We start from the raw sequence: 15,166 nt of genomic DNA on the forward strand, positions 1-15,166 counted from the left end.
CCTGCCCTGAAGTGCTTACAGTCCAAATAGACAATGCAGTCAAAGGGCGGGGAAGGGAAACAGAGGCACAGAGTAGCAAAATGACTTGTCCATGGTCACATGGCAAGTCAGTGGCAGAACTTGGAATAAAAGACAGAACTCCATCTCCTAGTCCAATGCTCTTGCCTCTGGATCAAACTGCCTCCCCACTGTATATCATGAGTGCCTGAGGGCTGTGACAGTTGTCTGACATGCACCATCTTACACAAATCTTGTCAATTCTCCACGTTACTAGGCTCTCTGCAGGAGTAACTGGATGATATTAGGCCTGTGTTATATAGGAGATCAGACTAGATAATCTCATGGTCCCTTCTAGCCTTAAAAATCTAGGAATCCGTGTTTAGATGCTCTGGCACAGTGGTCACCAACCCGTCAATTGCAATTGACTGGTCGATCCTGGAGCATCTGCTAGTCTATTGCGATTGCTGGGCTGCTAAAAGTCCGGCGGCGCAGCCGGGCTCAGGCAGGCTGCCTGCCTGCCGTGGCCCCACGCCGCTCCCAGAAGCGGCTGGCACATCTCTGTGGCCCCTAGGGGCAAAGGGGAGGCAGCTCCACGCGCTGCCCTCGCCCTCAGCACTGTCTCTGCAGCTCCCGTTGGCCGATTCCAGGCCAATGGGAGCTGCAGGGGCGGCACTTGCAGGCGTGGGCAGCGCATGGCGTCCCGCTGCCCCTCTTCCCCCCAGGGGCCGCTGAGACGTGCCAGTAGCCAGCCGCTTCTGTAGTAGTGTGGGGCCATGGCAGGCAGCCTGCCTGAGCCTGGCTGCGCTGCCGGCCGGGAGCTGCCTGTGGTAAGCACCTCCCAGCCGGAGTCTACACCTCACACCCCCTCCTGCACCCCAACCCCCTGCACCAGCCCAGAGACCCCTCCTGCACCAAACTCCCTCCCAGAGCCCACACCCCTCACTCCTGCACCCCAAACTCCTGCCCCAGGCTCAGCCAATGCACACCCCACAGTTGAGAATGTTACATTGATTTGTGACAATCCCTGAAGGATTTTGGAGCTATAAACCACAAATGACACTAATAAAAAGTAAAATTCATGAAATGTCCAGTGGATTCTATGAGATTAAATGCAGTGTGACCATATGACCCCTGCACCCAAACTCCCTCCCAGAGCTTGCACCCCCCACTTCTGCACCCCAACCCCCTGCCTCAGGCTCAGACCAGAGCCCCCTCTCACACTCTGAACTCCTCAGCCCCAGCCCAGAGCCTGCACCCCCTCCCATACCCCAATGCCCTGCCCCAGACCAGTGAAAGTGAGTGAGGGTGGAGGAGAGCGAGCGACGGAGGGAGGGGAGAATGGAGTGAGCGGGGCGGGGCAGATCCAGGGTTGATCTTAAATGCAAAAAGTGATCTTGTGCGCAAAAAGGTTGGAGACCACTGCGCTGGCATATAGTCTCTAGATGGTCCATGGTTCCTGCTTTAGAATTAGCAACATGAGACAGGCACCTGCCCATGATCCAGCTGCAGGGTACAGTGGAGACAACAGTCTGGAATCTTTGTTGACTCACCCTACATGCTCAGCTCCTCTCCTGCTGGAGCTTTGGCTGTGTTTGTCTTCCACGGCGTGGGCAAAGCGAAAAATCCTCATTTATGCAACACCCTCTTCCCAACCTTTTCCGCTTATTTAACCATCCCTCCCCACTTGGTTCAAAAGGGAAATGAAGGCTTTGAAGATGACTGCATTATAGCATTTCCATGATCCAGACAATATTGGGTGAGAGTTTGTCTGTAGTGAATTGACAAGACAAGACTTAAGATGCGACTACTAGAACTACTAATTTTTATATGACCAGCCTGGAGATATTTTATCATAGGCTATGTAAAAAACATCATCCTTGGAACTACCTACGCCCCTTACTTGTAAAATTCAGCTCTTATTTCATCCAGAAAACTCCAAGCGCTTTACAAAGAAAAGTATGTATGACGGCCCTCAGTTTATAGACAGGGAAATGGAGATATAAAGAAGAAAGGAGTCCCATATGTTTTCCCTGTCCACTGTACTGAGCCAGCTCTGCACTCATTCACCTAAACACATGGTTAAATGCTAAAGAAAATGCAGAGCTACACTGTGCAGTGCCCAGCACAACAGACTCTGGTTGGTCCCTAGGCACTATAATAAACATGGTTACTAATAGCTAGCTACCATGTGCTATTAATTGGAAGAGATACTCCCCCAGCTGATCCAATCCATGATATACACGGAGTATGGTTTAGTGGTCAGCACACCACAGTAATGGAAATCTGGACACCTGGGTTCTACCCTCAGGTCTGCCACCGATTCGCTGCAATACCTTGGGACTTCTCTCTGTGCCTATAAAACTGTGAGGGAGGTCAGTGAAGTTGCCATGCTGGAGCATAGGGAGCACTGTAAATTGCTTGTTCAAGGGTGTTACAGATGTGTCGAGTACTACTTATGGAGTGCTGTTCAGTATACATGGTGCTTTATGGACACAGGTCTCTGCCCCTCGTTAATAAGAGATGCTATTTGGCAGCCATGCTAAGGCCAGAAGTATTTGGGCATAGGCACATGCTGATTAGTTAGAGCCACGGTGATAACTAGAACTGTGTACATTGGTACTCTGGGGCTAGCCCAGTTCCTTTGTTAACCTGGGGAGATACCAGTTGTAGTCAACAACTAACTGGTGAGGCGGCCGGGGAATGGAGGACAACTGTGTATGCACCACTCTGATGGCGGCAGACTGCGTGCCAGCAATATGGGAACAGGCAGCTTGCCAAGCCTGCAGCTCTCACTCTTGGATATTCACAAACAGAGGCGGCAGAGGCACGGCAGCAAGAGACAAATGTCAGCGTCACTTCTCAGACAAATCTACCTGAACATGGAGTCCCCAGTAGGCTGGGTGGGCAGCAAGAATCAGACATACCCTTGGTTCAAGATTGCCTCTCTCTAGCCTGTGGAGGAGTGGGTAAGTATATCCTGCTCTTGATGTGTAGGCTCAGTTTGTGCCAATAGCATTTCTCTTCTTGATGGCAGTTTGCAACGTACCCAATGTGGTAGCCCCTGGAAATAAAACTTCCCACAGCTGCTTATGTATATAGCACCTGCTCTCCTGGAGGAAGGAAATTTTATGGCCTTATGAGGTGTGAACTCAGTATAACCCTTCTCTTATCCCCATCCGAAATTGCTTTGCTGCATATGCTACTGCTGCACACATATTAAGACCCGTTATCCAAGGAGTGTGCAGTCTTTTACAAACTTTAATTAAGCTTCTCAGCACTCTGGAAAGTCCAGAGCTTAGTAACCATATTGCCAATGGGTAAGCTAAGACAGAGACGTGAAGCAACTCATTCAACCTTACTCAGCAAGACAATGGAAGAGCTGGGGTTGGACTCTGAGTCCCAGAGCTGAGGCTAGAACCCAGGCATCCTGACTCCCAACTTCCCTGCTTCAGCCATTAAGCTGCACAGCCTCTGTTTGATGCAAGAACAAATCAATTTAAAAAACCAATGAAATGATAACTGAAGTAAAAATGCAGAGCCTGCATTGCTCTCCCTAGATCACGGCTCCTTGGAGTTTCCCTGAAAGGAATTCTGCATTAGTGTCTTTGGTGCACTGCAGACCAGACACCTAGAACAGTTTCTTAAGCATTATGCTTGTCCTTAATGTGAAGTCAAGCAGAGGGCCAGAAAAAAGACTGGTGGGATTGCAGCACACAGATAACTATGAAGTGGGATAAGATGTGACAGGAAGAGAATTGGGACTTTTTAAAAAACAACCTGAAATCTCAGTTCAAATTCCCCACTGTCAATGGCTCAGAGAAAAGGCATTCCACCTCGTAGCGCAGTGTAGCACTCCTAGCCACGCAACCAGAACAACTGCACCTGCCTCTCCTGCTGCCCTAATAATCAACCATTTGGGGAAGTGTCTTGTGTTTTCCCATGCACCAGTCACCTGAGGCACGCACCTGCTCACAGAAAACCAGTGCTGCAGCACAAGCAGTGCTAGAAAGAATGTGGGGTCCAGGAGGAGAAAGGGGAGCACAGAGTTGATTGAAGACTGCTCCAACCATACTGAAGAGTCCATGATCCCCTCCACATTTTCTCTTGGTGCATTTTCCACATATAACCCCTCACCCCCTACCTGTCCCCCACAAAAGCCGTCAATGGATCTTCCAGCCTCATCACTTCAGCAACACTCCTACTAAGATAGCTTAACTAGCCAGCTGATTGCTGTATCTCAAACTCCAACACCAACCGCATGGCTGGAAGATAACAGAGCTCACATGAACCCACGCAGGCACACTGTGCTCAACTTGTTTACAGGCAAAAGGATTAAAAACCTGAGGGGGGGGAGAGAAGAGTGTTGGGAGGAGGGGCAACAAAGGAAAGCCAAATCCCACCACACAAGCCATTGGGAGCTTTAACAAGGAAATACCAAGAGGGCCCCCTACCAAGAGATCTTTCCAAAGCATAAAGCAGATACCTATCACCAGCACTTACTAGTATGCCAGATGCTGCTTAAGACCAAGTGACCTTGGAGTTATTGCTAAGTTTTCACAGCTTCTTGTGCTAACAAAGCAAGGTTACTGGGAAGCAAAACATTCTTCAGCGATAACTTGAGTAAAAAAAGCAGCACTGGCCAAGCGTCAAAGGAAACAAAGCAGATATTTGTGCTGGCTAAAGTGACAAAGCCTGAGCTCCCTCAACTCCCATGGAAGGCAGAGGGAACTGCTGGTGCTCAGCACCTCTGCAAACCTAGGGCAGTATGTGTACCAAATCCCAGGAACTGCTTCCAATCACTACGGGGCATGGAGGCTGCTACTACAACGCCAAAAGGGCCCCTGAGCAGTCAGACTGCAAGCTCTCCAGAACAGAGACTCTCTCTCCTTACGTGTCTGGATGGCACCTGGTACAATAGGGCTCAAACTTAGTACTAGGGTAGCACCTGCAAGCCCCAACTGAGATCAGGGTCCCATTATGAGGTGCACTTTATTAATATTATGGTACCACCTAAAGGCTCCAACTACTATGAATGCAGACACCTTAATGGATATCTGCAATCAATTGAGGCCCTCAGGGCAGTATGGTGGTACACAATAATTGGGGCCCCTAACCTCAATTGAAGCTTCGAGGGAATATTGTAGTACTATTACTACTAATGTGCACACCATAATGGGGACCCTGATCTCAGTTGGGGCCTCTAATACTACCAAAATAAATATAAGGAACAAACATAAAAATGCAGTGTTGTTGTAGCTGTGCTGGTCCCAGAATACGGGAGAGAAGGCACACACACCTCTCTGCAACATGTTCACTGAGTCTCCTTTCAGAAGCAACATGGCCTACCAGATTGAGTTTGGGGCCATAAATTCAATTCCTAATCCCCACTCTGACACAGACTGACTGCCAGAACGAGAGTAGAGTCACTTCGCATGTCTCGCTTTTCCTGTCTACGTACAGGGGATATCCCCTACATCACAGGGATGTTTGAGGCTCAATTCATGCAGCCTTGCAAAATTCTACTTGCCACAGCGAGAATTATTTTTGGCTTAACAAATGAAGCTGTTTGTTGTCACCCTCATAATACAGTGCTAGAGATGAGATTTGGGGTTAGACTGGGGAGTTCTAAAAGCCTGAGTTGAAGGCACAGGGGCAAATGCCAAGGATTATTAGAGTAGCAGCCTGGTAACCAACCACACAAAACAGCAGGCCCACAACACCTTGTCAAACTGCTACAAGTATGAACAGCACCAGGAGGTTTAATGTCCACTCAATGAGACGAGCTGGTGTCATCCTACAGAATGAGCGTACAAGGCAATATGGAGGACCAACCCAGCCTTGCTAGGATCCTACCTTTTGACTCTAGGGAGTTTCAAACATAACATGCCGAGCATTAAGCCATCTCCCAGGTTTTGCACGACTGCAAGTGGGAAAAGACTGAGTGTGTGAATTATTCACCACCACCTAAATAACACGGGGCCACACTCAGTTCTGCTTGTCAGACTATGCCATATACATCATCAATAAAAACAGCTGGAGATATAAAAAGCGCCATTATTGGTGAGACTGCACATGCTCCTTGCTCAAAGACTCCCATTTGGCACCCTAATTCCAATTCCACTGAAGCTTTTCCCCTGGCAGCTCCTATTATTATATCGTGATTTGCAGATTTCTTGGCTTCTAAGAACAAAGGGAGAGATTGAGGGTGTGCTGTTTGCACTGGGCTAATTAGAGGCTTTAATGTCATTCTGGTCAATAAGATCCCAGAGCAAAGGGGGGTGGCAGGGAGATGGAGTTGGAATGAACAAAGACAACTGAAAAATGCTTACGCCAGGAAAGAAATAACTGGTTTAAAGAAACTCAGTGTCCCATCAGGGGTTCTAAGAATAATTCTGACACACCCAGCCTACATGAAAGCTAGGGTGTTAGTTACAGTCTTGTCACTGAGAAATCCCAGCTTATTTCAGAGACAAAAAGGCAACACACCTTGCTGCTCCTATCACTTCTCAGGAGGAGCTAGAATAGGTGTGACAGCTGCGGTCTGCAAACACCCAGCTAGATCCAAAAAAGCACAACCCTGAGATGGCAATTAACTACAGTCCCACGTACTCACTAGCCCATTAATCTTCTTCCATATCGAGGCAGTCATCAGGAGCTGTTAGACAGGCTAGCTCCCGATTCTCATGGCTGGTAACTCCGGTTTGTCCCAACTCCATACAAGAACTGAAAGTTACTTCCCTGTGCTGAGGCACCGCCCCTTCCTCCCCACCATGACATTGAGGGGAGGCAGGTTTGTTCTTTAAAAAAAAAAAAAAAAGGAACTTCCTGCAGCTGGGCAGTGCAGAGCAAAAGCAGCTGCACCGTGAGAAACCTAGAAGCTGTGAAAATTAAACACACGGGAAAAACACACCCCATGATGGTGCTCTCTCCCCACCAGAAGAAGGCTGGCATCCTTCCAGGACCTCCACAAAAATTATCACAGAGGCGCTGTGATCAGGGCTGGGGCAGAACAGGAGGAAAGGGGAGACTTAGATCACAGGAGTGGGACTCAAAGATGGGTTGAGGAAGCACTGCAACTTAAGTGGTGCGAGAAAGTATTCCATGGTATCCTTGAGCAGCTAATGACCTAGCTTTCTAGAAGTGAAGAGCAATAAAAAGGGTGGACGCTCAGCACTTCTCTGAAAATCAGGCTGCTCTAAAGCATCTTAAATTGAACACCCAAAAATCACTAGTCACTTTGGCAAAACACCAGCCAACAGATTCTGATGGCTGAAAACCAAACAAGGTCACAGTTGGCAGTGTTCCCAGTGTTGTACACTGCAGTTCCAGTCCCAAACAACTTAATCTCTAGTTCTCTATTTCTTTGGGTCCCCTTGGTTAACACCAGCCTCCCCCATCACCCTTTTAGTTCACATGATCTTAGGTCTTATCTTCAGCAACTGCCATCAGCATAATTTCTTCCCATTTCATTCTCCCTCTCAGCTGAGAGTTGTGCCTATGACTAAATTGCTTTCCCCACTTCTGCCTTTAGTTCTAACCTTCAAAGGATTTTGAGGGAGACAGTTTATCTGGGAGACATCACAGAAAGAAGCTTTTACAATATCAGTCCCCAACCTAGAACAGTCATTTTAAGACTTCAAAAGCAGTTCTGGTCTTTGTTTTCAGACACAGGGAATTTCAAGAGAAGTGGCAATGGTTTCATCACAGGCTCCTCCAACCCATCCACAAAGACTGAGTGAGTGGCTCCCAAATACTTGCCCTTGCACATTCTTATCTGGGGCAGGCATTACCCAGAAAGGATGTGTGCGCGCACACAGAGTTTGCTTTTTCTCCCCAGCCACACCCCTTTACTGAGCCAACGACAGTAATCTGAACAGAGATTATCTCGTCTGGTTCTAGACAGTGTTCCCCAGAGATCTGCAGAAACAGCTGGTCGCAAACTAAAATCCTGCTCGTTTGGTCTCCTGGTTTAATTCCACATGTTGCTGTTAAAAGCTAAACATTTGCGAGTGGCTCCAAATCCACCCTCCCTGAAGGCCGTGATGCTAGCGTTTTATACAGGATGCTACACTTCTCTACAGTGAGGCACTAGGCTCAAAATCAACACTGAATCATGGTGCTCCACTGAGTCTGCTTGATTTGTTGGAAAGCAGTGAACTATCCACCCACCCCCACCCACACCCCCATCCACAGTCTTGGGGCTGGTCTACACTGGAGGGGGGAAATCGATCCAAGATACGCAACTTCAGCTACGCGAATAGCTTAGCTGAAGTCAAAGTATCTTGGATCGAATTACCTGGGGTCCAGACGGCGCGGGATCGACGGCCGCGGCTCCCCCGTCGACTGCGCTACCGCCGCTCGCTCTGGTGGAGTTCTGGAGTCGACGGTGAGCGCGTTCGGGGATCAATATATCGCGTCTTAACGAGTCGCGATATCTCGATCCCGGATAAATCGATTGCTACCCGCCAGTGAAGACGTACCCTTGGGCTGTGCCTATACAGCTCCCTTACACATGCTAGGACAAGATAGTCTAGATAGGTCTTTTCCATTCCCAGAGAGTGTCATCAGGCTGGGAAGAACACTATTTACCATTCTATGGCAGCCTCCTTTATACACACCCTACAGCCCATTAATACTCAAAGAAACTTGCCAACCCCTTTGACTGCTATGTACTGTCTCATAACACTTTATGTTCTAAAGTGACTTTCACCAGAAAAATCTCAAATCACCTTTAGTCATTAAGCAAACCTCACCCACACCCCAAGAAATAGGAATTAGCTCTCTTTATAACAAATTGATTCATTAACAGATTAAGTGGCTTGTTCCTATGGTTGACCAAAGGATGGCGCAGAGGTTAGGGACTTGAGACCCAGCTTCAATTCAATGCTGCACCACAGATTTCCGGTGGGACTGTCAGCAGACAAGTCACTTAGTTTCTCTGCACCTCAGTTCCCCATTTGTACAATGGGGATAATAGCACTGCCACTCACACAAAGATTGAGAATATAAATACACGGTAATAGGGGCCACGTAAGTAACCAAGATAGAGTGAAAGATATATGAGCCCAGTGGCAGGATGGAGAATTGAACCCAGGAATCCTGATTCATTAATTGCCTGCTCCAGCTACAAGGTTCCAGGTATATGACAACCCCCTTGGAACATGTCTCAGTCTCAGCCATGAGATCTGACCAGCTCCTTGGTGAGTCAAAGAGGTCACAGCACATTTCAACCGAAAACCCTCTTGGAGACTGCGTGGGCATGCCCAGAGCCATATAGACTTTGTTTTATTGGCTGATCTTCAAAGCTACCATGTAATCTGAGACTGAACTTTTTGTAAAGGAGATGAAGAGGGTAGGAGAACACAAACATGCTGAGGACACTTTTGCAGAGGGCTTAGCCTTCCTATTCTATTTCTGCTTCTCAGCAGGGAATGGCAATTTTAAAAGGTGTTCAGAAGGGCTGAACATCCGACACCTTTATAACAATGTCACATCCCCCTACAATGGGATCCTTAATCAACTGTTCCTCCCCCCTCCTGGAGCTTGGGAACAGGAATAGGAAGGTAAAGTACATTCAGTATTTTAAAAATAGGAGGTTTTAAATTGAATCGTCACAGGAAACATTGGGTTTGTGCCACTCTTTATAAAGAAGGCCTAGATGGCTTTGTCCCTCTTAAAAAAAAAAAAAAAAAAAAAAAAAAAAAAAAAAGCCTGTAAAATATTTATCTATATTGTGGTAGTGCCAAGAGGCCCCAGCCAAGACTGGGGGTCCTTCCCATCATGCCAGGCACTGCACAGACCCCCAAATGAGAATGCCCCCATCGTCATGCTGGGCACTGCCCAGACATATAGCAAGAGACGGATCCTGTCCCCAAGAGCTTACCATCTAAACAAAGGAAGGATTATTTTTCCCCATTTGACAGATGGGGAAACTGAGGTGCAGAGTGATGCGACTTGTTCAAGATGACACCAGGAGTCTGTGGCACAGCAAGGAATTAAATCCAGATCTCAAGTGCTATTAATTATTAATATCTGTATGGCAGTAGCGTCTAGAAGCCCCAGTCATGGACCAGGACTCCATTGGGCTAGGCCCTGCACAGGCCATCCTTCTGGAAGTATCAAGGCTGATGTTTTCATTTAAAGACTCAGTGGGTGGAAGGGGCTGTCTCATGCATTTGGGGAGCTCTCCTAGCCTTTTAAGCGGTAATGAGTAGAAGGATGGTCCTGTGGTTAGGGCACTAGCCTAGCTCTTGGGAAGTCCGGGGTTGAAGTCCCTGGTCTGTCACAGACTCCATGTGTGACCGTCCGCACGTTAGGATGGATGGATGGATAGTCTGTGTGCCTTCCTATTCTATTTCTATATAACGGGGATAACAGTGCACTGCTCTACCTTACTGGGGTGGCTATGAGGATAAATACAGTAAAGATGGTGAAATGCTCGGCTGCTACAGTTTACACTCGAAGCAAGAGACACGGAATTCTTGTATCTTTTCTACCAAGTGTTTTAATTAATCACTCACAAAAAAACCCCAACACAAACACGAGTTCTAAAAATGAAAGAAAAATCATTTCCTTCTCAACAGTAGTGGGGTTGAGGCTTCCCCAGGATTACAGCCTCATAATATAATGAGTTCTCTAGTCAGCCACGGAGTCTTTTAGGCCAGAGATTTCGATATCAAAAGCAAATGGAAATTAGACCTTTCAGGGTATTTTTGTCAGTCATAAAGCAACAAATAAATGACACAAATCCAATTCCTTCACCCAGCCCTCCTTCTAGGTTACCTTTCAAACTGATTTCTGTGTCAACTCTTATGCCTGCCCTCTTTGGGGGGGGTCTGTCTTCACTGCACTTAGTCCAGGTGAGAGACCCTAGGTCACTGCCTAGCATGGGTGCAAGCAGTCACGCTGCAGCACCATACCTGAGCTACTCTGTGCTACTGGTGCTTCATTTCCCTGTGTTGCCAGGGCTTCTGGGGGCATATCCCATGGTTCTCTATGTTGCAGTAAGCTGAGCTGCTCTGATTCTTTCCCAGTGAATTAACAGAGACTGTCTGTCCTGGGCAGGCATGGGGAACTGTGGGAAGGCATGGGAGGACTACGTGAATGTGCAGGTTACCAGCCCAAGTGAAAACAGAACCTGGGCTGTAACCCATAATCACAGCCAGGAGTAGCCCAGGCTGAAAGCTCCACTGGGGTGCTTGTCTAAACTGAAGCAAGAGGAATGACTGTGGATGGCAGGGGGCTTGGGGCAACTCCTGGAAAAGAGCCCAGGAATTGCAGCGAAGATAAACCCAAGGAGAGGATCCCAAAGCACTTTACAAATGTTCGTTAATTAAATCTCAACATCCTGGGAAGTGGCTAAATAGGATAAGCATATTTAAAACAAGTAAACAAGCAGCACTGGGAGGTTTGGTGAGTAACCACTTGTTCACATTCCCATCCACACAGCAATTTAGCCCAGCTCAAGTAGCTACAAGATTACTAACCCGGATGCCCCTCCCCCAAAAGTCATACAGCAAAAGTTTAACTCTGTACAGCTGCAGATGAAGATGGTGAAGAAAGGAAGGAACTGACTAAGCACTCGATAACGTGGGAAGTTTCAACCTACTTGCCCAAGGTGGTAGATGAGATCAGGCATAAAACGTGAGCAGACCAGCCAAACAGGTACTTTCAAAACACAGGCAGTAAGAACAAATCTCAGCTGACTGGGGAAACAAAAACCTTTCTGGAAACAGATGGAACCTGGCAACATTACATTCAGTTCCTTGGGAGAATCAATTGAGAGGGCATTTGGATTTCTGAACAACTCTTCCTCCCCTCGGCAGACACGCTATGGAAGTGGTTTCCGGAAACTCAAAGATCGTTTTGGTTTCATAACTTGTGATTGAGTAACCAAACTGCCAACATGTTCAAAACAAGAGTTTTATAAAATCCCAGTATACTAGTGCATCTGTTTGAGGGTCTCATTGAATTATACAAGGGAATGGTTCAGTCATTTTATCTTAGGCCTAGTCTACACTACACAGTTAGGTCAACATAAGACAGCTTACGTCAACCTAATTATGTCAGTGTAAACACTACAGCCTTGTCCTGCCAATGTCATTACCCTACTACACGGCCATAACTCCACCTCCACTAGAGGTGTAGCATTTATGTTGGTGTAGTTAGGGTGACGCAATGTCTATGTAGAATCGGTTTTTGGCTGTCTTGTCCCCACTCCCAGCCAGGCTGCTGCCCAGAGACTCAGGGAGGCAAGAAGCCTGGGCAGCTGCTTCGCCCCCTACTCCCAGCTGGGAGTGGGAGTCAAGAGCCCAGGGGGGCAGCTGAGCGCCTTGGCTCTCAGCGCCCCTCTCCAGTCAGTGGGAGCGCTCCTGGTGAGGACGCACACCACCGACAGAAGGAGAGTAGTGTGGACATCAGCCACTGCGGTGGCTGTAACTCAACCTAATGTAGGTCAACTTAGGGCTGTAGTGCAGACATGCCCATAGATACTTATCTGGCACCCATCACAATAGTAGCTGAGAGCCTCAAAATCTTTAATGCATTTATCATCCTTAAACCCCGTGAGACAAGGCAGTGCTATAATCCCCATTTTACATATGGGAAACTAAGGCACAGAGAGACTATGCAGTGTTACACACAGGAAGTCTGGGCTGGGAGCACTCTACCTCTCATTTTCCCTTGGTGCAACGGTCTGCTGCAATACAGCCTCTCTCCAAGACATGGAAGGAGGGAGACTCAGCTCAAAATGATTTTGGGCAGCACATCTAGTGACTAGATCCAGAGGGGACAGGTCAACTTTGTGCCTCAGTTTACACCCCTTCCCCCTTAACTCCCCACAAGCTAATATTCTTAAATGAAGTCTAAGTGACAGGAAACGGACTACCAACCAATAGTAGTATCAATAACGACCGTCACTGGGAAAACGTCTGTGGTCCGGTGTATAGGACGCTGGCTGGGGAGTCAGGATTCTATTTCCAGCTCAGCCACTGACCTGCTTGTGTTATGTCAGACAAGTCACTTCATTACTAACCTTCTATACAGGATGCTGTTATTGTTCTTACACCACTGGCTCTTCTATAGCACTTTTCATCCATAAAGTGCAAAGCACTTTTCAAAAAGAGATCAGTATCAACCCCATTGTACAGAGGGGAAAACTGAGGCACAGAGAAGGGGGTGTGACTTGCCCAAGGTCACCCAGCAGGCCAGTGGCAGAGCCAGGAGTTGAACCTGGTCTTCTGAGCCCCAGTCTAGTGCTCTATCCGCTAGACCACATTGCCCCTACTATGAAGGAGCTCTCTCTAAGGTCTACACACAGATTTTACTAGGACAACTGTTGGTTACAGATGTAACTATATTGGTAAAAAAAATAATTTAAATTACACCAGTACAAGCCGTAGTAGAGATGCAGATCTATCAGTATAGCTTATTCCCGTTCCCTGATGGGAATAGCTATAGCAGCATAACCACCTTTACACTGGAATATCTGCACTCACAGTAAGGGAGTTGTATCAGTATAACTATACCAGTACAGTTAAGCGATGCAACTTGTGTTTGAGACAAGGGCTAAATGCAGTAACTCCAGCTTTGCAATTTCCTTCACCATCTTTTTTTTCTGGCTTTATACTAGGAACTCTCTTCCCTAGTCTCTATAGTCTAGTGCTTATTTAAGGATTTTTAAAGTTACTTCTCCAGAGTTATCCAGAATTCCCTATTGGATGCTGGCCTCAGGATGCATTCCTTTCAAAAGATTTATCCTCAGAGCGTTTGTAACTGTGCCCATGGTGGCCCCTACACTCACTCACCTCCAGTCTAAATGATGGGCCCCATGCCTTCCTCCCCTTAAAAAAACAAAACAAAAAAAAACAAAAAAAACCAAACACCAATACTCACAGGAAAGCCTGAGGAGCAAAGTGAGGTTTCCACATGATCATTCCAGTGTGGGCCAAGGAGCTTATCAAATCTCACATTCAGCAGCTGCCTCAGTGGAAGACTGGAAGCCCTTCTTTCCCCTCCCCCCTCCACATTTCCATAAGGCACCTGGCCAACTAAGCAGTATTACAGGGAGTTGGGGAGAGGAGGACAGATTCCTGCTTCTCCCAAGAGGACAGAGTGCAAACCCTTTTAAACACACTTGTATGTAAATTAAGAGCCTTTTGACTGTAGTGCCCTGGGCCTCCCTCCACCCCTCCCCGTCTGGGCAAGCTGCGTAATCTTTTTGTAAATACTCTTTCAATTTGCTTTCTACCCTACAATTCTTTCAGGCATCTGCCTTTTTGTTGTTGTTGGTCAATCAATTCTATCACAATGTCCCACTGTCCTAACAAACAATTGCTTCCATCCAGTACAGCAGCTAAAAGCAGTTTGCTATCCATTTAGATGAGCGCTGGGCTGGTTGTTTCCAACCCAGGATATCCCCATTGGGAAATCTGGACTGGGGGACTCAAAATATTAATTGCTTAAATGCTGGAGGTACATTCCACTGCAATCTCAATTTGCTACAGTGTTTGCTGCCTCCTCTGAACATGCTACATTGTTGCTGCATGCTGTTCCACCATCACTCACTCTAGAAGTGGCTGCATTGTATGGGGTTAATGGGGAGGAATTGTGAAGTGACATATTACACAGATAAATATACACACACACCCTTTATTTCACCTGGTTGTGGTGACATTTAGTCAATATTAGCAAGATCCCTTTTAATCCGAACATCTCAAGTAGTATTACCAGCACGGGATGAAGACTGGACCAGAGGCCCAAAATACTTGTGTTTTAATCCCAACTGTGACACAGACTCCATCAGAGGAGTAGGCAAATCATGCCACCTCTAAACCTCAGTTTCCCCATCTGTAAAACAGGGTGTCTACCTACCACATTACAAAAAGTAGGAGGACATTTGAAAAGCTAAGTGCATGGCGTAGGGCTGACCCATTGGAAATATTCTAAGATATTTTGACAAAAAAAGTTTTCTGCAAAATGTGTGCACTTTTGATGGAAAATTTTGATTTTTTGAAATGCTACCGTGATGCCTCCTGGGAGTTATAGTTCAGGTGCCTCATGTCCCCATTCTCCTCTATGGGCCAGGCTCGCTAGCTGGGCTACATCTCCATGTTGCCCCACAGCCACATGACTGCCATGATGCACCACCTCCTCTCACCAAAAAGGG

The 15,166-nt window shown here is 47.2% G+C and overlaps 1 protein-coding gene across 5 annotated transcripts in view; it reads right to left on the reverse strand.

Moving 5' to 3' along the window:
* MARK2 (microtubule affinity regulating kinase 2) overlaps positions 1-15,166 on the reverse strand; it is a 100,702-nt gene that overhangs the window by 62,544 nt on the left and 22,992 nt on the right. The window contains exon 1 of one of the 5 annotated variants that reach the window (XM_024213605.3): positions 6,614-6,641. The exons of the other annotated variants lie outside the window; for them this stretch is intronic. The gene's annotated coding sequence lies outside the window, so the exon portion shown is untranslated. Of the gene's footprint in view, positions 1-6,613; positions 6,642-15,166 lie in introns of those variants that run through there. 5 annotated transcript variants of the gene reach the window in all.

This window comes from Terrapene carolina, unplaced genomic scaffold (assembly GCF_002925995.2).
Source record: "Terrapene carolina triunguis isolate 2854851 unplaced genomic scaffold, T_m_triunguis-2.0 Scaffold89, whole genome shotgun sequence".
Classification (NCBI taxonomy): Eukaryota; Metazoa; Chordata; order Testudines; family Emydidae; genus Terrapene; species Terrapene triunguis.